The sequence below is a fragment of the Coturnix japonica genome, chromosome 9 (assembly GCF_054131305.1).
Source record: "Coturnix japonica strain WE chromosome 9, WE-NBRP24, whole genome shotgun sequence".
Classification (NCBI taxonomy): domain Eukaryota; kingdom Metazoa; phylum Chordata; class Aves; order Galliformes; family Phasianidae; genus Coturnix; species Coturnix japonica.
The window spans coordinates 22,031,123-22,054,350 of NC_140671.1; the positions used below are offsets into that span (position 1 = coordinate 22,031,123).

A 23,228-nucleotide genomic window follows, 5' to 3' on the forward strand; every position below is an offset into this window, starting at 1 on the left:
TGTCTTTAATACAGTTACTCCTCTAAGAAGCCCAGCCCTACACAACCCTATCAGAGTAGAGAAACTACTAGTAGAGAGAGTGGTGCCCAAGGTTCATGTTCTCCTCCACCTGCATACAAACCATTCTCACTGGATTCTGTCCTTGAAGCAGCTTTTACGCCAGCCTGCAGCCCGCTGTCTCTTGGGCAGAGTGCTTGTACTTCCAAACACAAACACCTTCCAGCAGGAGAGCAATTCTCAGCAGTTCTCCTCTACTCTTGTTGTCTCAAGCATAGCAACCTTGTTTAGTACGACTGAATATTAAGAGTCTTAAAAACATGTTCTTATCTTCCTCCTTGCCCCACAATTGCTTCTAACTAATGTCTTCACTGATGTAGCAAAGTTATAAGCAATTAGTAAGTTCTAAATAAGGTGATTTGGCTTGCTGCAGGTTTTTGTTCTGAATTTAAAACTTAAGCATTTTTTCAGTGCCAGCCCGTTGCCTCCAACAGTCAAGACAAACAACCAAGGAGCGAGTTTTAGGACTGAGTCTCCCCTCACCTTAAGAATTCTAATCCACACCTTTTCACAGCACCCAGGTATACCTTGCCAGTGCCTGATTATTCCAGGTCACTCAAACCCTAGCTAGTGTGCGCACAACTCACCAAGGCAGACTGCTGGCTTCTTGCCCCCTCAAATCATCTTCCCAGCTCCAAGGCAGTCACAGGACACACTCAAGATGTGTTTCATGAATAAACTTGTTTGGAGTCACAATGCCCAAACAGGTCACAGAATTAGTCCAAGGAATAAACTGATGTGGGGCAGAGGGAGTGACGTCTTCTTTTTCACCCAGGTCATCTCAAGAGTCAGCTTTCCAGCACAGACCTGCAAACTGCAGCACAAGGCACCTGAACCACATGCCAGCTTTCTCCCTGAGGAAAATAGATAGCAGAGCCAATCCGACTCCTTCAGAGAAGAGCAGCTAGTCAGACAGAAGGAGAGAAGGGACTACTAAAAGCTGAGCCAATCCAGCAATAGGAAGCCAAGTCAAATCCATAAAGATATGTCCTTGGTTTTGGATTTTGGCTTGTTTTAAGGATTTTTCTCAGTGGTGTTCATGTTTGGTGAACTTTTTGTTGTTGTTGTTCTTGTGTTTTGTTTTTTAAAGATAGTGTTCTTGAAGAGTTAAACTCACTCAAGTTCATTTTACAATGAAATCGGAATGTTTTAGAAGGAAACAACCTCTTATAAGTGTAATCCTATATTCCTAATAAGCAGAATTAACAGTTCTAGGACCATTGTTCTCTCACACACTGTAATGGAGAGCATTATACCAGCAATGGACCATCTGGAACAACAGGCAGGGAGAGGCTTGGAGGATCAGAATGGATAACCATTTGCAGACTACATGGTTTTGGGGGAGTGAGACTTTAATAGCAGAGTGCAAGCATCTGTTTTCCCAGATACATGATCTGATTTGAACCATGACTCTTTGATACTGGTACCTACTGTTTTACTAGAGCCAAGTGGCTCTAAACAATGTCTATTCAGTTACTGCTAGAGAGAAATAAACAAGTTAACAAGCTTATTTTCAATAAAGTTTAGAATTGAAAGAAGAATCTACTTATGTTGTATAAATCTCCAGCTAGAAATTAAAATATCTGGACTTGGTTTAATTACATTTTGAATGTGGCCCCCAATAGGACTCTGTAACCTTTAGGGTTTAATAACTTCAGCTCATTTAATGTCCTTTCATTACATTACTGTAGCAATCCAAGAGTAAGGTTTGAAAACTAAAACTCTGTGCTTCCTCCTGGGCTTTCCCATATGTTCACCATCTTTAGCTTAGACTCCCAGGATACTCACGCCAAGTCTTACAAAATTGCCTTAGCAGAACAGAAAAATATCTTCTTTCACTTTATTCTATATACTTATTCTTTGTAGAGGAAGGAAAGGGGAAAAAAAGTTTGCCAAGCAATGCTCTGCTGAGTACCTACAGAAGATCCTGCCTAACTTCATGGAGAAAATCCAGGCAGCTCTCCTCATCCAGCCCCAGGAGTAGGTCAGATAGCAAGGTACAGGCCCAAGACTGGCTGCTATGTTATGACCGGTTAAAAGACAGATTGCCCGACTTAAAACCTGCCACTAATAACCATGAATTTGAAAAACTCTGGATGAAGAGTCATAGAATTAACCAGACTGGAAGAGGCTTTTGGAGGTTGCATAATCCAACCATGCTCAAAACAGGGCTAACTTGCCCTAGTTGTAACAGCAAAGGACCCATTTGACAAAGTCTCCTACAGCACCTCCACTTCTCTCCTATGCATTATGTCAAATGAAGTGTTTTAGAATGTGGTTCTTGTGCTGACAGGCAGAATTAAAACATCTGGAGACTACATTTTCACATCTATGAACTCTAATGTCAAGGCAAAAATCATACTGGTGTGCAGGAAAGCAGAACCACAGAAATGCAGAGCGGGAGGCCAGTAGATGGGAAGCACCTCACTGCAGGAACCACTCTGTGCTGACACCACAGGTGGGATGCACATCACTGAGCTTCAGAGCTGATGACTGTGATACAAACATCTACTCTCCCTCCATAATCAGTGGAAAGAAATAAACCTCTCAGGCACAATTAATCTGACCTATTTAAGTGTTGCTTTAAGATAGCAGGAATTGCACTCGAGAATCTACTGACTGTCCTGATGTGATCTCCACAGACTCTAAAGAGACATAGTTGTAAGGAGATGAATCCTACCCAGTGATTGCTTTTACTCACAGAAAACCTTAAAATAGAAATAATGTGCATATGTGAACAAAGCAGGGGTGGAATATACCTTTCAAAGCCAATACCACTCAATGGAGACTGTAAAAGGATAGCGTTTCTCTTACAGTGAATAGATACAAATCTGTACAAAAGACTATCTAAAAATACATAGACATACACTTATAAGTGTTTCTCAGAGTTCCTTTCAACTACAATTTCTGCATCTCCAGGCAGCTGTCCCCCTTCATTAACAAGTGCGAATACATATCGAGATGCCTCTGACTCCACAAACAAACTGAATTCATGCTTTTACTTTACAGGGTGCTTTAAGAAAAAATATATATGTGTATATATATATATATTTTTTTTTTAATGACACTTCATTAATTTTTTTTCCTAAATCCTGTTCATAATAAACTAATTTCTCATGGCCCAATAACAGTGTGGATAGGAGGATGTTCTCTCCATGGATTAACATCAGGACTGTAAGTCATCAGGCACAATTGTCCCAGTGCCACAATTTGGCCATGCCCACACAGACAAGTACTCTTCCCTCATTTGCCACTAAGGAAAGATTAGGACATCGTTTAATTTCTAGACTGTTCTAAATCCAGAACTGCTAGAAACAGAAAAGACCAAGATTCTTTTGATTCAGAGCTACTAGATATTGGAAAACACTGTGAAATTAATGCAACAGCCCAGAAAGGGAATGCAGTACATGGAGTGCTAACGCACAGATATAGAGTCTGCTGGCATATTTTTTCTTGTCTAAAAGCAGCCATAAGGAAGAGGAGCTCTTCAAAGCTCAAAGCCCAAGAGGACATAGCAGTTGCAATGCTCCACTACGAAATGAGAAATGCATGCAGGACGTTTCAGCCCTATTGTGAACCTATTTCCTAAGAGAAGGTCAACTCAGAGAGGCACGGAGGGTATTCAAAAGGCAAAAGCTTTTGACCCACAGGAGCTGTTGCTATGCCTGATATGGCTCTGAACAAAGACAACTGTTAAATCCAGGTATTATACACATATAGAGCACTTATACTTGAGTGCATAAAATAGCCACTAGGGCAATTACCATTTAAAACCATAAAGGCAATGTTATAACAGAAGTCTAGTGTTGAACATCCTCTAAATATTATGGATATAAGTTAAGGTTTTAAGCCTGATACCTACTCCACTACAAAATGAACGTGAAAACTGCAGCACCAGACTATAATCCGACGTAGGTTTAATCAAGACTGAAATTTGTCACTACAGACCTACATTTAATTTAACAAATACATAGGTGAAACATCTGTGAATCTACCACGGCAAGTTTCAACTTGATGTTATGCGCCCCATGTTTAACACAGGCCAAAAAGACAAAGCTCTGATGATGGCAAGCCTCAAATCAGGAACAAACAGCTCCAGATTTGTATGGCTTTGTACTGCTGCCACAGCACCCATATATGTCATTTATGTATACAAATCCACTCATACACACTGCTGAGCTATTACCAAATCTTGAAAGGAATTTCCCAGCTGCACAAAAATGAACTACCACTTGGGCTAGCAAATGAATTTGTATGTGCAGCAATAACATCTGATTGATGTCACTGTCACATTCTCTTTAGTTTCAGAGAATTTGATAACCCCATCAGATACTGCTGCTGTGAGGAGAATCCCTATTTGTTAATCCAAATGGCATCTGTTATTGGAAAAAAGTAGAGACATCATTCCTCAAAGATGCAGTTCATATACTGTTGTTCATATATTCCCAGCTAGACATGATTTCAAGTACTCTGAAGATTAAAGAGGAGCTGTTTTGTGTTTCAATTAAGAAACAATTTGAATCAAACAATCAGCTTGCCTGCTCCTAAGGAATTATATTCTTGGTACATATATTTATGCCTACACAAATTACCTTTTGTGCATTCTCCTGAGTGTGTGTGGCATGTAGCTGTGTGTTGAGCTGCCCAGTGGGTGCTGGCACACACCATACCTCTGTACTCATATTTGGGAGGAAGACGTACCAGCAACTGCCCCTAAGAAGTGTATTTATTGATGCTTGTACGCAAGTATGTCATGATGACCCATCGCTTCAGTTTTTCCTTCTGATCTCTTCCCCTCCCCTGCAAATCTCTGCTGAAGGCATAACAGTCCTTGAAGTATAGTTTTAAAGCAGATAAATGATTTCATTTAGGACTCGCCATAGATCCCTTTTTGTACCCAAGCTATCAAGACCAGACACTATCCTCTTCAATTCTGCTAAAAGAGCAGAATGATACAAGTACAAGAACAGAGGTAAAAGTTGAATATGACAAGATTCATGTTATAGTCAGACATCAATTATATTACAAAAGCATTTTCATTTGTGTCTCTAACAGCTCTAGAAATAAACAAAAGGAAGGCACATATGATTTAAAAGTTACATCCGATTTTTAAAAGCCTGCTTTAAAAGTTCTGATTCCTATAACATATGTAAGAGCATTGAAAGTGGAAGAAGCACATGACTCTAAATAAGTACACGAAGATTTAATGCAATACAGGGTAGGCAGTGTAACTGCCATTAGTGAAGTTGCAAGAGCAATTGACCTTATAGGACAATGATATTTTAAGTGTCTATAAACTGGTAGTAAAGATGTTTCAACATTAAGTGCCCATATAAGACTTCAATAATGTTTGCGGGGTTTTTTTTGAGTACTTCATGTTTTACTACACTGCATTTCTGGTAATAACAGAGCAAGTAAAACACAGCTTAAGATTTATAGCTTAAGATGGTCAAGAAATAAAGTCAAAGTTTTCTTTAAACGTAAATTATTTCTGCTCTCAAAAAATAACCTTAAATATCCATTGTTCACTATGCTCTCAATAAAGCAGTCTTTAATGAGACACTAAAATTTGTTTGTGGAGACTTGTTTTGTAACAGCACTGAGGACAAATCTATTCTAGCGTCATGTACAACCGTAACAGTGTTCCCTTTAACTTATCATCTTACACTACATTTTTAAATTAGAAAGACCAGATTATCTTTAACTAGCTAGTCAGCTGCAGCTGATGCGCTGAGGACCCCACAACTTCAGGTTTCTCACTCATATTGTGAGAATGGCTCTTCCTTACAGTTTCAAGCACCCAGGACTGACGAATGAAAACCTAACATGATGCACTCTGCCACAGCTACTGAATGAAATCTTGAGTGTGCAAAGCATCTGACCCAAAGCCCAGATGTAGACATGAGAGGCATGCAAAGCGTTTCCATTCAGAAATGAGCATAACAAAGCAACTTTGATTTCCCATGAATCTGACGTCCAGGATGATCAGAAGGGTGAGCGAGCACAGTGATTTTCAACCTGAGATCCATCATCCAGAGACACTGAGCCTGTTGGCCCAAGCCCCATCATCAACTAATGCAATGTGGGACTCTTAGAGATGCCATGAATTCTGCAGGTTTCATTAAATGCCAGCAACTGACCAAAACATTCATAGGACTGCTCGTAAGTGTGGAATTTTGAAAGGCACAAGTTTCCCAGCCAATCAGACTAGTTTTCATATCTCCTGAGCATTATGTACCAGCATTTCCTATTTCCCTCTGATATTTTTATAATAGAAATTTATTACAAGAATTTAAATTAGCATCAACAAGATTAGTTAAGAGGCTTGTGACTTTACTAGTTTCTAGAGCATCCCCCTTATGTGATTTGACACGTGGATGAAATTGGTTAAATTAAGACAATGAATGAAAAAGGGCTTGCATTACATATTTTGTTCAATTGCATCTATGCAGATTCACAAATTCTTCTTGCTTATAAAATGAAAGAGTCTGAAGTTAAATTGGATTTTATGTCATTTCCTTTAGGTTCTGCCCATAGGTTAGTACAGTGAGGTTACAAGAGTGTTCATGAAGAGCAAAACTGCTTTCCAGTTATGATTCTATGAGACTGGGCTCTTCCTACCTCCTCTCTTCACAGCAACAATGTGAAATTTAATTTAATCTATTTCAGAACTGCAAAGACAAGTACATTTTTAGCAAAGCATAAGAGGGTTATCACTTTGAAGAACCACATTAGGCACTATAGTTCAGTCTTACACAAGAGATTAATTGACATGTGCTGTAGATTAATCAGAATAAGGCTTTTCATTATGAGTGGCCAAACATAACCAAATCACTTTGGAAGCAAATTACTGACTTGCCTAGAAATATATATGCAACAATTGCAAGTTTATTATTGCTGCTTGATCAAATGAAACAGGCTTTCAAAAACATTTACCTTGATTCTACATGAACCTCCTCTCACCTGCAGAATGCCTACATTAAAACTAAAACTAATCAAAAGCTACTCCACACTCAACAGAGTACTAAGTTGTGAAGCACAACTGGCATTCTCCTCTCAACAGCAGTGCTTGAGTCAAATTTCTGGCTGAAAAGGCTGCATCCTTTCATATACATCCAGTTGATAAACTATGTTCTACAAAGAGAAGTTTAATGAACAGGAAGAAAAGAAATGGAAATAGGAAAAAGAAACCACAGTTCTCCTTTTGTAGTATAGCCTTGTAACAAATAGTGCAGCGAAGAATATAGAAATTCTGATCTTTTGTCACCTGTCAAGGAATCCAAAGGAGGCAATACATGTTGTTGACGCTGTGAAACCCAAACTTTTTCGTCTGACTCTCACACCCACTTTGCCCATTTTCCATTTGTTTTTAAATAAGGTCTGGAAAAAGCCCATAGAGCTACCACAGACTAAGAGCACAATTTAGGGCTGTAACACAACAGAAAGCACAACTACAACAGCAGAGGAGCAAGATCACAGGCTGCAACAAGTGAGGATTTGCTCAAACACAGCAGACACAGAAATAAAGAAAAGTAGCTACTTACTTTGAGAAGGCCTCAGGTATACAGGAATCTCCAACAAGATATCCTCACCTTCACCACCAACCCTCAAATGAGGTGTTGGAAAGGGTAGATCTTGGCTCCAGCCCTTCCAATCACTCAGACACATTACATGCACTTAAGCTCCCCTGGGTAGGCCCTGCCTTCCCACCAGGAGCTCCGTCACTGGTGCAGGCTGTGACTCAGCAGTTCTGCTTCAAGAGTATCTATGGGGAATGAAATAGAGAGAAACTTACCAACCACTGCACCGTGAAATTCCACAACATGAAGAGTATTTTCCTGAGTGCCACACCACAAAAGAAAAACCTTCATACACGTGTCCCATTTTTTCATAGGCTATTACTTTTGTTACATGCTTCACCCACCAGAGGCAAGTTCTAGTTCAAATTCATTTTGATTCAAGTTTAATTAGCATCCATTTCATGGAAAATTATCCTGTGTAACTGCTGACATGTCAGCGCATCACATGCTTGTTGATCTTTGTTTGGAAGCGGAGAAAATACATTTTTATGGCATTTCAAAAGAAAAGTACATCCATGTGGAAAAAAAATAATCACACACTTGACTATAAAACACAAAAGAACTTCACGTGTACCGAAGCAGCAGCATCTGTACACTCAGCCCAGAAAATAATGTTTCTTTCCTGTGTTAAGTGCAAGTTTCTAGCACAAATTTACTTGGTGCAATTTTGTTCTGGAAAAAAAAAAAAAATGTTAAAAACTGTTTGGATACACAGTGAAATCAGATGCAGTACATCTTTATTTTTAATGGAATAATAATTGTACCCAAATTTCATATTCAGCCTTTGAAACATTTACCAGGGAAAAAAAAAAAAAAAAACAAAGGTGTGCTGTGAAGGTTTTTTCAGCATGACTCATATTGCTGTCATAAGAGTAAAAAAGTTTGAATTGATTTTGGTTGTATTGTTTCTTTATCTATAGCAATTGTCTGTCCTCTACTATCTATCTGGCCACCTACTACTTGTGTCAAACGAAGAGATCATCTAGCAAGTGACCCCTGACTTTGATTAGGACACTGATTGCACTATTACCTGATTGCATATTTGTATTCCTTGTAAAAGAGTCTGAACTACAAGAAGAAAGTATCTAAGCTCAATTTTGAATGAAATATTTTTGTTTTGTTTTGCAATAAATTCACCTCTCCTAGCACCTATATCACACCATCTTCTAGAAGTAAACAAGTGTAAGCCTTAAGTGAGATCTGATTTTGTCACTTATCATCTAGACACAAATGGACACAGAGCAGTCTTGTAAATAAACTTACAGATAAACAGGTAAAGGGCAAAGACCAAAGATTTCAAAACAAGGTTTATATGAATAACGTGTCCTCTCTATGAACTCTGTTTGACAGTGGATTGTGCACATATGGGTTTTCCAGGGCATAGGACAGGATATGTCAGTCAGAATAAGGTCATGAGCCCAAATGCTGACAACTACATTGCATGTGGAACACAGAGCTCAAATGCCAAGACTGGGACTCACCTTCTGGCATAAACCACCCACGAATCCCAGAGCCAGCAACTACCAGCAACTCATGAGAAATGAAGCTTGCCAGCACGGGTACAACCTGGAAAACAAATCAAGGACTGACTGGCCAGAAATTTATTCCCACGTAAGGAGTATGTTATTTGATTTCCATGCCATTGTTCTTCTTTTCAGAGGAGAAGCTGAGTTATTCAAGCTCAGTTTCTCTTTGTTTGTTCTTATTCAGTTCATTAGTTAATGAAGGCTTCCTTATATTAGTTAAATTCAGCCACCATTCATCTACCTGTTCCAGAGTTCACAACAGATGCCCTCTGGCACTTCACAAAGACCAGAATCTGCCTCAAAACAGGAATAATATATCTTATGAAAATGGAGATGCTATTGTTCATATGCTTTACCCCTGACCTATTTCCTCTGCACTCACAGGGCTGACCTGTTCTCTATAATTTTATACTGACTAAAGCAGTAAAAGGCTGAAGTTTATTGTAATATTCCATCAGTCTTTGTTTAGCCAGAAAGGAGGAAACTGCATTCAATCTGTTTGGGTTCTTACTCAATAGTGAAGAGCTCTGTACTCATCCAAAAGCTGCAGGTTCCTCTTCCTCACTAGCAAACACTGATAGTCAGTTCCCTTCCTCAGATCTTTTAATCCCTATTCTGCTACTACACACACCAGCTTCATTTATACCCCTACAGGCCACCTTCAGCTCTTCTCTTTCAGTCTTAATTAAAGCAAGTGGGTGCTGCCTACCTGTAAATCTTTCCCAGACTCAAAGCTGCTTCTTCTTCTCTTATTTTAGAGATGCTGATGCACACATTTTCATACTCCCAAACTGACTATCCTTGCTGGCAATCCTAACTCATTGTTTAACAGTTTGTACGGAGCAAACTCTGAATAACGCACTGATGTGTCAATTATGTGGGGTGGCCACAAACTGCTTGCTGACATTCTTGGCAGTGCCAACACACTGCCTGCCTCTTAGCTAACTTAAGTGCTGCTGATTGTTAAAAACTCCACATTGACACCATGAAATGTGGGAAAAGGTACAGAGCTGTGGACACCACCTCACTGTGGGAGCAAAGGGGAGCCCTGCTGGTGGAGTCTTACTGATATTCAATCCCCACAAAAAAACAGAGCTTATTCCTACTCAGAATGTAACTGATCCAAGGCTTTGCAAACTTCCTACTTAAAGATTAGAGACTGCCTGACTCTAACATGGGCCATCCCAACCGTCTCATTGAATAATGGTGCTGATTATGGATCAAAGTCTGGTAACTCAGCTTTTCCATCAGCAAACCCACAGAGGGCTGCTTTCAGTCACCTTTCTGACCAGGGTGTAGGATTGCGCACCAGAAAGTTACCACGTCACTCACTTTCCGTGCTTGAATGTGAACTTCAGGATTCTGCCTTAAATATCCCCAGCTTAGGCATAACCCACTGCTCACTTGTTTTGAGAGCTTCTCTCCTGATTTGCTCAACACAGCAGACATAGTTATTTCCTAATTGCAGACAAGCTCCAGATGTAGGTCAGGGAGTATTTAGCTAGAGGAGGCTAATAAAACAAGTCCCCAAGTGATGGGCTTGTCTTTGTTTCCCTGACATTGCTTACTTTTGAACATCAGAGACTACGAGACTGTTTTGGTACAGGAAGTATGTTATGGCTGATGTAGCATAACAAATACTAGCTCTACATCCTTCTATTTAGGCTTCAATAATGTCAGAGGGCAGAAGTGACAATCAATGTATTTTGCATTCAGCAGAGATGACAGGCAGCTAAGAGCAATGGACAGACACAACATGGCAGAACAGAAGGTACTTGCCTGGAATAAATATCGTCTTTGCTCCAGGCCTTCAAGAAATAACATTTCCGGTTTAGATTAATTCATAATGCACAATGTATGATTGCAGACCTTGCTTTTGTACACAGACCTGGCCTTAAACATTGTTTGAACTGGTGCTGTCAGTCCTTTCTTGATCATTAAATTTATTTCCTAAAACTTAAGAAGCGTAAATGAAAGGCAGCTTCTGAAAAACAGTATTCAACATTTTTATGGAAAGTAGGTTTCTGGCTCTGCTCTTACTAATGCACCCTTCAATCATAAATAATAAAACTGGTGAGTTCTATCTCTTTTTCAGAAAAGTTAGACGGAACTATCACCCAGTGTATACAAAATAGGGCTTCAAAGACACCCGCTCTGCAACATAATAGAAGAAATGGTGCTGAATGATGGATGGGAATCAGTTAAACTGATTTCTGGGACACGTTGTGCATTAATAGATCAGAGGCTGTGTGTTCACTGAAAGAAGCGTAGGAGGCACATTAAGAACTTTTACGGGAGTAAAGAAAAAAAAATGTTAACACTGTATTTCAAAGGAACCTACAGGAGGATTAGTACTAAAATCTTTTTATGAGCACTAATTCTGAGCACTTACATGAAGATCAAGAAAATAGTCAGCTCCACAGGAAATCCTGGAAGTTAATTTTTTTAGAAGACACTGCCACATTTCACTGCATTTAATGACAACCACGCGCTATTTCTGAAGCGCTCTTGCCCAGCTCACAGCAAAGGTATTAGTTCCAACACTGATTGCTAATTCTAACACTACAAAAACACCTTCCTGCTTAGCAAGAACACAGCTTCAGAAACCAAGAGAAAAGCACTGAAACTAGAATCAAATATACACCTTCATCATGGATCCCAAGAAGTGCCCGCTGCAACACTATATTGTGAGCAGAGAGAGAAGCCTACAAGTCCTCGTGACTTGAGTCTGCAGACAACCTCAGTGCTATCTTATCTTCACCTTCCAAGTGGCTGGCTGAACTACATTTAAAAAGGAGGAAGAAAAAAAAAAGAAATAAAACTCCTCCCAACCTGAACCAAAGATTGACTCCTTGCAGCTCCCAGGGACACAGAACTTGTGTAGGCAGAGAAATTTCACCGGAAAAAGGAAAAAAAACAGATATTTTGTCTTATTCATTTACAGAACGACCCTGCTGCTAATAGCACATTGAGGGTGCTGTTAGAGGCTACAGAGCAAAATGATTAAGACAACCATAGAACAGCTATATGCTAGGGAAACAACATTTCAGTTAATAAGACAAGATGGTGCAGAAGTCTGTGAACACAGAACCACTCTTCTGTCAATAAACTCTTACCCTGTTTTCCTACTTTATTCAATTAGACTCTTAGAATAGATGTACCACCATATAGTGGGCTTATATACCATTCAGTTAAGGTAACCTAACCATAAATACTTCCATGATTTCAGTAAATTGGAAAAAAAACCACGGTAAGTGAATACAAAATATGTCCTTCATTTACTGTCATTGTAATATAGTCGAGCTACAACACTGTCATGGTTTAATAATTTTGTATTTTTTGCTATCAGTATTCCACATCATAACATCATATAAAGCATGAATAATTTTACTGAATCTGCAACTTACAGAAGAAGACTACATCTCCCAGGGAACAACACGATAGGTCACGGGACCTGGACTCTATATTAACTCTGTCGCAGAACAGACTGTCGTCTTTCGAGTTCTGGCGTTCAGGGGAGTGTGTGGGAGCCTTCAGCCGTTCGCCTAGATTTACAGTAGGCCTCTCGGTTACGGGACTCATTCTCTCTCCTATTTCGCTTGATTCGTTAGCTCAATTTTCAATTATATTGTATTATATTGTGTTATCCTGTATTTCGATATAGTATTTAGTAAATAAGTGTGCCTCCTTAGATCGTTGCCGCTGTTTTCTTTTCCTAATTAACTTTTTCCTTTCGGCCTAGGGCCCCTCCGGGGCCTACGGCCCCTGTCACGGGCGCAGGTGGATTTTTAGTTCAAACCGTGACAGATTTTGGTGGAGAATGCGGGCAAATTGAGTTGCTGTTTTTCTGTGTTTTCTTCTGTTGCTCTTTTAGCTTTTAACAGAGCTACGAGTTTTTTTTTCCCTGTTAAGGAGCTATCTCGTGTTTGCGATTCTGCACCTGCGAGCTTGACCTTGAAAGTCCAGGCGGACTGCCAATACTCCAGTATATTTTATAAACACTGCTGAGCTTTGTTTTCTTTTACTTTTTTCTCTCTATTGGAGGAAAAAAAATGTTTTCTCTACTAAATTTGTTTTACCAGGGACTGTGTGCCATTGGTTCCTTTTTTGAGACGCTCCGAACATATTGGGCCATGTTTAAGCTAGCCACTTTTTCTTATGGAGCTATACAATTGTATAATGGATTGAAAGCATGGTTAGCAATGCTCACTTCGTATCTGTATACAGCTCCAGAGGGAGCAACTAATGCAACTAATTATACAGAAATGGTGATTTTTAAGCGTGCTCCTCTTTCTTTCTATGAATCCTTTATGCAGTTTTTGAATGATCAGTGGGCCACACTCTTAATCTCCCTGATCTTACTGTTGATTATTGTAATAATCTCACTCAGTATCTGGATTTATAACATCCGGAGGAAGTCTTCTCTAGAACCAGAGAATACTGAGTGGCAGGGAGCGTGGAGAGGCTTTGAAGAGATTCTCAAAGGACAGACATCTTCAGTGTTATGGAGCTTCACTCCAGAACACTTGAAGAATCCTGAGAGTTTGATTGCATATTTGAGGCAGGAATGTTGTGGCTCAGGCAGATCTCAGGAGGCACAAATGATTTTGGGCCTAGCTAATGCTTATCGGGCCTTAGTCAATACCATTCCTGAGAGGGAAGTTTTTGAAGCTGAGAGAGAGAGTCTCAGGGCCGAGAAGGAGAGTCTTAGAGCTGAGGCAGAAAAACTTTGGACTGAGAAGGTAGAGAGAGAAAAAGCTTTTGAAGCTGAGAGAAAAGATCTCCTGTACCAACGAGACTCAATCTGGTACGAGAAAGAGAGTCTTAGAGCTGAGGCAGAAAAACTTTGGACTGAGAAGGTAGAGAGAGAAAAAGCTTTTGAAGCTGAGAGAAAAGATCTCCTGTACCAACGAGACTCAATCTGGTACGAGAAAGAGAGTCTTAGAGCTGACGCAGAAAAACTTTGGGATGAGAAGGTAGAGAGAGAAAAAGTTTTTGAAGCTGAGAGAAAAGATCTCCTGTACCAACGAGACTCAATCTGGTACGAGAAAGAGAATCTTAGAGCTGACGCAGAAAAACTTTGGGATGAGAAAAGCTCCCTGCAATCCCAACTCAACACTCTCCAGTCCGAGCACAGCGCCCTCCGGTCCGAGCACGACACTCTCCAGTCCGAGCATGGCGCCCTCCAGTCCGAGCACGACACTCTCCAGTCCGAGCACGGCGCCCTCCAGTCCGAGCATGACACTCTCCAGACTGAGCGCGATGCCCTCCGGTCCGAGCACGACACTCTCCAGTCCGAGCACAGCGCCCTCCGGTCCGAGCACGACACTCTCCAGTCCGAGCACAGCGCCCTCCGGTCCGAGCACAACACTCTCCAGTCCGAGCACAGCGCCCTCCGGTCCGAGTACAACACTCTCCAGACTGAGCGCGATGCCCTCCGGACCGAGCACAATGCCCTCCAGACCGAGCACAACACTCTCCAGTCCAAGTATGACGCCGTCCAGTCTGAGTGCGGCACCCTCCAGGCCAAGCATGATGCCTTCCAATCCAACTGTGACACCCTCCAGTCCGAGCACAACACTCTTCAGTCTGTGCATAATGCCCTTCGGTCCGAGCATAACGCTCTTCAGACTGAGCACAATGCCCTTCGGACCGAGCACAACACTCTTCAGACCGAGCACAATGCCCTCCAGACCAAGCTCAACACTCTCCAGACTGAGCACACTGCCCTCCAGGCCGAGCATAACGTCCTCCGGTTCGGGTACAACACTCTCCAGTCCAACTACAACAGCCTCCAGACTGAGCTTGGTGCTGTCCAGTTTGAGCGGAACGCTCTCCGAGACCAGCTATGTGCCCTCCAGGGTGAGTTGAATGTATTTAACCAACTACCAGGGGCACATGTAGTCCAATTTGGCCAGCCATTGGGGGCACATGTAGTCCAATCTGACCAGCCACTGGGGGCACAGGTTGTCCAATTGGACCAACCATCTGGGACACCAGATACAATGTTGGTTGCCCCTGTAAGAGGGCGAAAGACAAAACAAGTTTCAACTCAGTTAGAGAAAATGCAGAAGGAGTTAGAAGAGCGGAGGGAGTTAGGAGAGCAGGACTCAGGAGACTCAGGGGAGCAGGGGGAGTCAGAAGACCAGAAGAAGTTGGAGGAGCAGAGGATGTTAGAGGGGTATAAGAAGATGATAGAGGAGCAGAAGATGATAGAGGAGCAGAAGATGATAGAGGAGCAGAAGAAGTTAGAGGAGCAGAGAAAGTTAGGAGAGAGGAAAAAGAAGGAGGGTTACCTGGAGGAAATAACACAAGCATCAGGGTCAGGGTCAGAGTCAGAAGAGGAGCCAAAAGCTACTTTTTCTTTACGAGAATTTCTCAAGTCCAAACTTGTAGATGGGGCAGCCTCATCAACACAGTTGCCACCATCAACACCTGGGACTCTTGACAGAGCAAAAGGTGAGCAAAGTATTACGACCATTATTGATCGATCTTTTAAACTGAGTGAAATTCGAGATCTAAGAAAGGATTACACACGTCAGCCAAAAGAAAATATGGTCACTTGGTTACTTCGCTGCTGGGACAATGGTGCCAACAGTGCATGGCTCGATGGCAGTGAAGCTCGCCAACTGGGTAGCATTTCCAGGGACCCACGTGTGGACAGAGGTATTGGCACATGCCAAAATCGGTCCTACACCCTTTGGAAGCGGATGTTGATAGCGGTAAGAGATAGATTCCCCTTTAAACGGGACTTGGAGCCTGAGAGAAAGAAATGGACTGATATTGAGAAAGGTATCCAATTTTTGAGAGAAAATGCTCTGGTGGAAATGCTATACAGCCGCGAGTTCAATCGTAATGATCCAGACCAATTACATGATCCTGAAGCAGTCCGCGTTCCACGACAAATGTGGCGTGACTTTACAAAAGCAGCTCCAGAAAAGCATGCCAGTGCACTTGCATTAGTATATGGCAAAGGAGACAGGAAACCCTTTGTGAATGAACTAATTGGCAGACTTCAGGAACTTGAATTATTTATAAGCGCCACAGAAGTTAATCTGTATACTTCAGCCATTGTCAAAATTGTGGAAAGGTTAAACGAAGTGGAGGGAACACAAAATGATATTATTGACAAATTGGCTAATGTGCCTGATGTAGATGAATCCACGGTGGTACAAGATGATGGAAACCAGGATTTCCACAATCGCCTATTGAGGAAGCTAAACAACATGAGTTCCTCTCGACCTGTATCATCGAAAATCTCAACCATTAAAAAGAGACGTCCTCGTATTCAAGCAAATGACGATGATAAGTCACCTCGAATCAACAATGAGACTACACGTCTTGCCTTGTTGCTTTTCCACTGTAGTCATGGGGAGGACATGAAGAAGTGGTGTAATTCATCCACTTCTGCACTTCAGGCACGAGTGAAAGAATTACAAGGTGAAGCAACTACCAAGGTGAACTCTTCCAAGAAGGGGAGAGTTCCAGTTGCTGCAAGTCAACGAGGTAAACAATAGAGGGGCCCTGCCCCCAGCCAGGGGGGGGAAAGGGACAACAGAGTATACTGGACTGTGTGGATTAAGTGGCCTGGCACATCTCAACCACAGAAATATAAAGCCTTGGTGGACACTGGTGCACAATGCACCCTAATGCCCTCAAGTCACCAAGGGACACAACCAATATATATCCATGGAGTGACTGGGGGTTCCCAAGAATTGACTATGTTGGAGGCCGAAATAAGCCTCACTGGTAAAAACTGGCGAAGGCACCCTATTGTGACTGGTCCAGAGGCTCCATGTATACTGGGAATCGATTACCTTAGGATGGGATATTTCAAGGATCCCAAGGGGTATCGATGGGCCTTTGGGATAGCTGCTGTAAACACAAATGGTGTTAAGCAGCTGTCAACTTTACCTGGTCTGTCAGATGATCCTTCTGCTGTGGGGTTGCTCCAGGTAAAAGACCAAGAGGTACCAATTGCCACCAAAGTGGTTCACAGACGGCAGTACCGCACTAATAGGGACTCATTGCTCCCCATTCAAAAGCTAATTCGCCAATTAGAAAATCAGGGAGTGATTAGCAAAACGCACTCGCCTTTTAACAGCCCCATATGGCCAGTGCGTAAAACCAGTGGGGAATGGAGGCTGACGGTAGATTACCGTGGCCTGAATGAAGTCACACCTCCATTAAGTGCTGCTGTACCAGACATGCTAGAACTCCAGTATGAATTGGAGTCAAAAGAAGCTAGGTGGTATGCCACCATTGATATTGCTAATGCCTTCTTTTCCATCCCATTGGCTGCAAAATGTAGGCCACAGTTTGCTTTTACCTGGAGAGGTATTCAGTATACCTGGAACCGTTTACCCCAGGGGTGGAAGCACAGCCCAACAATTTGCCATGGATTGATCCAAGCTGTTTTGGAACAGGGTAATGCTCCTGAGCACTTGCAGTATATTGATGACATTGTGGTGTGGGGCCATACAGCAGCAGAGGTTTCCAAGAAAGGGAAACAGATAATCCAAATTCTTTTGAAAGCTGGTTTTGCCATTAAGCGCAGCAAGGTGAAGGGGCCTGCCCAGGAAATCCAGTTCGTAGGTATAAAATGGCAAGATGGACGTCGTCACATCCCAGCAGATGTGATTGACAAAATCACTGCTATGTCTCCGCCCACCAACAAGACAGAGACCCAATCTTTTCTGGGAGTAGTGGGCTTTTGGAGAATGCATGTCCCAAACTACAGCCACATAGTGAGCCCCCTCTATCAGGTAACACGGAAGAAGAATAATTTCTCATGGGGTCCTGAGCAGCAGCAGGCTTTTGAGCAGATAAAACAAGAAATAGCCCGTGCCGTGGCCTTGGGGCCAGTACGGACGGGACAGGATGTGAAGAACATCCTCTACACTGCTGCTGGAGAGAAAGGTCCCACCTGGAGTTTGTGGCAAAGAGCCTCAGGAGAGACCCGAGGCCGACCCCTAGGATTTTGGAGTCGAGCATATAAAGGGTCTGAGGAGCGCTACACTCCGACTGAGAAGGAGATCTTAGCCGTGTATGAGGGGGTTCGGGCTGCTTCTGAAGTAGTTGGGACAGAGGTTCAGCTTCTTCTAGCACCTCGCTTGCCAGTAATAAACTGGATGTTTAAAGGACAGGTTCCCTCCACCCATCATGCTACTGATGCCACTTGGAGTAAGTGGATTTCATTAATTACTCAACGAGCTCGAATGGGAAAACTCAGCCGTCCTGGAATTCTAGAAGTGATCATGGACTGGCCTGAGAGTAAAAAAATTGAAATACCACCTACAGAAGAGGTATCACGTGCTAAAGAGGCACCACCATACAATGAGCTACCAGAAAATGAAAAGAAATTTGCCCTATTCACAGACGGATCATGTCGTATTGTAGGGAAGCATCGCAGATGGAAAGCTGCTGTATGGAGCCCCACACGACAAGTTGCAGAGGCCACTGAAGGTAAAGGAGAATCAAGTCAATTTGCAGAGGTAAAGGCTGTTCAGCTGGCTTTAGATGTGGCTGAACGGGAGAGGTGGCCAATGCTTCATCTTTATACTGATTCATGGATGGTGGCAAATGCCTTATGGGGGTGGTTGCAACAGTGGGAAGATGATAATTGGCAACGAAAGGGTAAACCTGTTTGGGCTGCTGAACTGTGGAAAGACATTGCTGCCCGAATAAGGAACATTGTTGTAAAGGTGCGCCATGTAGATGCTCATGTGCCTAAAAGTAAGGCTACTGAAGAACATAAAAATAACCATCAGGTTGATCGAGCTGCCAAAATTGAGGTGGCTCAAATAGACTTGGACTGGCAGAACAAGGGTGAATTATTCCTAGCTCGGTGGGCCCATGAGACTTCAGGTCATCAAGGAAGGGATGCAACATATAAGTGGGCCAGAGACCGAGGGGTGGACTTAACTATGGACGCTATTGCTCAGGTTATTCATGATTGTGAAACATGCGCCATAATTAAACAAGCCAAGAGGATGAAACCTCTTTGGGGGGATGGGCGATGGCAAAAGTATAAATATGGAGAGGCATGGCAGATTGATTATATCACCTTGCCACGATCTCGCAATGGTAAGCGTTATGTACTCACCATGGTGGAGGCAACCACTGGGTGGCTCGAAACATACGCAGTACCCCATGCTACCGCCCGAAACACCATATTAGGGTTGGAAAAGCAAATCCTGTGGCGGCATGGCACTCCAGAAAGAATTGAATCAGATAATGGGACCCATTTTAAAAATTCCCTTGTAACCACTTGGGCCAAAAATCATGGCATCGAGTGGATTTACCATATTCCCTATCATGCACCAGCTTCTGGTAAGATTGAACGATTCAATGGGTTGTTGAAAACTATGTTGAAAGCAATGGGTGGCGGAACGTATAAAAATTGGGAGAACCATTTAGCAGAAGCCACCTGGTTGGTCAACACTCGAGGATCTAGTAATCGCAATGGTCCTAACCAATCCAGCTCCCTACGTACCATGGAGGGAGATAAGGTTCCTGTAGTACACATAAAGAGCGTGTTGGGAAAGACGGTTTGGGTCCTTCCAGCGTCTGGAAAGGGCAAACCTCTCCGGGGTACTGTCTTTGCCCAGGGACCTGGGTGCACATGGTGGGTGATGGACAAAAATGGGAATGTTCAATGTGTACCACAAGGGAATTTGATGTTGGGGGAGTGCAGCCAATGATTTTCCTGTAAATATATAGGTAGAGTCTCAGAAAATATTTCAATTAGGTACAGAATAGTTCAATTAGGTATAGGACTTAAGATAGAGTGGATTAATGTTAAGGAAACACTTTTTCTCTATATACCTTAATTAGGCATTCTGTAAGCAAGTTTTCCATCTGGACTCTATATCCTGCACTGGCCATGCATGTGTAGAGCACACATGGAAAGAAGTATAAGTCAAAAGGAAATCTGCTGTGGTGGCTGGGAAAGGATGAGTGCACCTTGATGTGGGGGACGCCCTACTAGCGCTGCCTTTCCCCTCTACCGCTGACATGTTTTCCTTTTTCTGGCAGTTTTGCCATTTTCTCAAAATTAATAAATAGTAGGTTAGGTTATAGAGTTTTGTTCTCAACTTAGGGATTTGTATGGAATAAATATAAATTGTTGAGAAAAATAAGGTTGCTGATTATTCACAATTATACATATGAGTGTGTATGTATGTATAAACATAATGTAATGATGTAGAATAAGGGGTGGAATGTCATGGTTTAATAATTTTGTATTTTTTGCTATCAGTATTCCACATCATAACATCATATAAAGCATGAATAATTTTACTGAATCTGCAACTTACAGAAGAAGACTACATCTCCCAGGGAACAACACGATAGGTCACGGGACCTGGACTCTATATTAACTCTGTCGCAGAACAGACTGTCGTCTTTCGAGTTCTGGCGTTCAGGGGAGTGTGTGGGAGCCTTCAGCCGTTCGCCTAGATTTACAGTAGGCCTCTCGGTTACGGGACTCATTCTCTCTCCTATTTCGCTTGATTCGTTAGCTCAATTTTCAATTATATTGTATTATATTGTGTTATCCTGTATTTCGATATAGTATTTAGTAAATAAGTGTGCCTCCTTAGATCGTTGCCGCTGTTTTCTTTTCCTAATTAACTTTTTCCTTTCGGCCTAGGGCCCCTCCGGGGCCTACGGCCCCTGTCACGGGCGCAGGTGGATTTTTAGTTCAAACCGTGACAAACACAATCTTCATTTAGGCAGCTCTAGGTACTAGACCACTTTCAGCAATGGACATGTTATAGCACAAAGAAACACGGGTTTCTTGAAAGCACTCCTGCATCAAAAGCTTAGCATTGTTATGGTGTGTGCATTTTAATGGAGTGGATTGTGTTGTGTGTTCATCCTACAGCTCATAGGAGACACATTTTCTAGAAAGCTAGAGGTTAGACAGCATTCTTAAGATGAAGAGCAGGCTGTTATGAGAAAACATAAAAACATGATTTGAGACAACTAAACTAGAAATTTAGAAATATATTGTAAGGCTTATAAATAATTGAAAAGAGAATGTTCCAAAGTTTTGATGTGTCATAAAAGCTTAGTTTAGAAGGTGATGAAATTATTTCAATTAAACAGAACAAATGTCAGCCGTGAATGCCTAAGCATTTTAATGTATTCATCCTGTAAAAGTACGGTGCATGTTGAGGCACGGAGGTGGTAGGGGCTCGCACAAAGGCAAGTTATTTGTGAATATAATTTGGACTGTACAAGAAATACGTTCCCAGACTGAGGAAGAGTTTCTCAATACAAAATCTGTAAAAGTTCCAGTGTTGCAGTAGAAACACTGACTTCAGAATGACAATATACAAAGATGAGGATGCAAATGGTCCAAAGCTACCGAAACAGTTTGGTCATAAAAAAACTTCTTTAACTTGATCCTAATGGATATAAAACAGTTTTGGAACAGACTGATTCCATCGTCTTAAATGGTAGCACTCCCCACCCTGTAAAGGATACAATATTTTGTCTAACATAGGAGAAATATCTAAGTACCTAGTCAGTCCAAAGACAACATTCCCCTCAAGCAAAGACATGAACAAGGCAAAGAAGCTAAGCACAAATACAGTGGGTAAACCTGGTACTCAGATTATTTCCCTTTAAGAAAAAGTGACCAGAGAAAGAAAATAATCAGAAGGCAACAAGCTTTAAAGTAAAGAAAAACATCCTGCTGCTTGGGCACTTCAGAAACTATCAACTGTAGGACCCCAAGAGCACTTCAGAATACAGCTGGTTTTGATACCATTTCTTCTTCTTTGAGCCTGATTCCCTCAACCAACCATATCATTGAACTTGATACCAGATTTATCATATTTGCTAAATAGTGAGCATACATTACATACAGGTGAGTAAACAACCTGTGATGGTGCCCAATACTCCAACCTGTGGAATCCAGAGATCCCAAGCTACAGACTGTGTCATATGCATGTATTCAGTATGCTGATGTACAATGTGCATTGTTAGTTATGATACATTTTCAATTTGGCTGCATCTAACAGCAGCACCATGGACTCAGCTGATGTTATATTACCTGTAGATGAAGGTCTTAGGAAGGTGGCTTTGTCACATTGTAGAGTGAGAACCAAAATCAGTACTTCAGGAAAGGTCTCTTTCAGGCAACTTCGTATTCTTACACATCTTCCTGTAGGAGAGCAAATAAATGGATGATACTTGTAGCTGCTCACAGCAGTTCCTAAACACCTAAGAACAAATGGATTTGAGTTATGACAATCATATCAAACCGACAAACATACAGAAAAATATAATACAATCTCGAAGCACTAAAGAAGAGTGTTTATTACTGGTATTTAGCTTCTCCCAGTATCTTCCAGTCATTCTATCCAGCCAAAAACCAAAGCTTCCAGATCATACAAATAAAACCTGATTCCTTTGCTCCACAGTAATAATAATGTACTGGACTATATTTCATAGAACTTATTTGTGTCCTGCAAAACAGACTTTTCCATGACTGCCTGTTGTTAATAACCTCTCATGGGCTCACGGGAAACCTCAGTTTATGGCACAGCGGGAGAAATGTCTCCAAATAATAGTTTCATTTTAAACTTCTTTGGCAATCCAGCCAGGTGCACCAACCTCACTAAGGAACAGGGATAGAGTTCCATCTAAGAGACTGTCAGATGAGTGGTAACTCACAAAGCCAAGGAAAATGGGTATTTGGTAGGTAAAATCAAACCTGTTGGAGACTTCACATGGGACAACTGGAAATATCAAAGGCTTGCTGAAGTGCAAGACTGAGCACAGCAAACTGAGAACAGACTACAGTAATAGCACTTAGGGAATGGTGGAAGCTGTTACACAATCATTACAAACAGAAAGAAGGCAAAACACTGCAGGTATTCAGCAATTTGTAAGAAACAGCAGCCTCTGACAGGGTGTGAGCTATGTAGACAAAGAATGATTATGGATCTTCAGGCTACAAATGAAATTCATTCCTAGGATTCAAGTGGAGACCAAGCCAAACTTTTGTGAAGAAAACTAGGAGGAGGTCTCTTCATCACACAGAGAGAGGAAC

The 23,228-nt window shown here is 41.8% G+C and overlaps 1 long non-coding RNA gene across 2 annotated transcripts; it reads right to left on the minus strand.

The window, feature by feature from the left end:
- Positions 1-304: 304 nt before the first annotated feature.
- Positions 305-22,420, minus strand: LOC146759854 (uncharacterized). 2 transcript variants are annotated; one of them, XR_014932073.1, is made up of 4 exons: positions 22,227-22,415; positions 9,119-9,203; positions 7,602-7,822; positions 305-871 (listed from the first exon to the last, which is right to left on the minus strand). It is a non-coding gene; the product is annotated as an uncharacterized LOC146759854 (long non-coding RNA). The 2 variants fall into 2 exon arrangements; XR_014932074.1 differs by lacking the exons at positions 305-871; positions 7,602-7,822 and adding an exon at positions 8,221-8,309 and having other exon boundaries at positions 22,227-22,420.
- Positions 22,421-23,228: the final 808 nt, after the last annotated feature.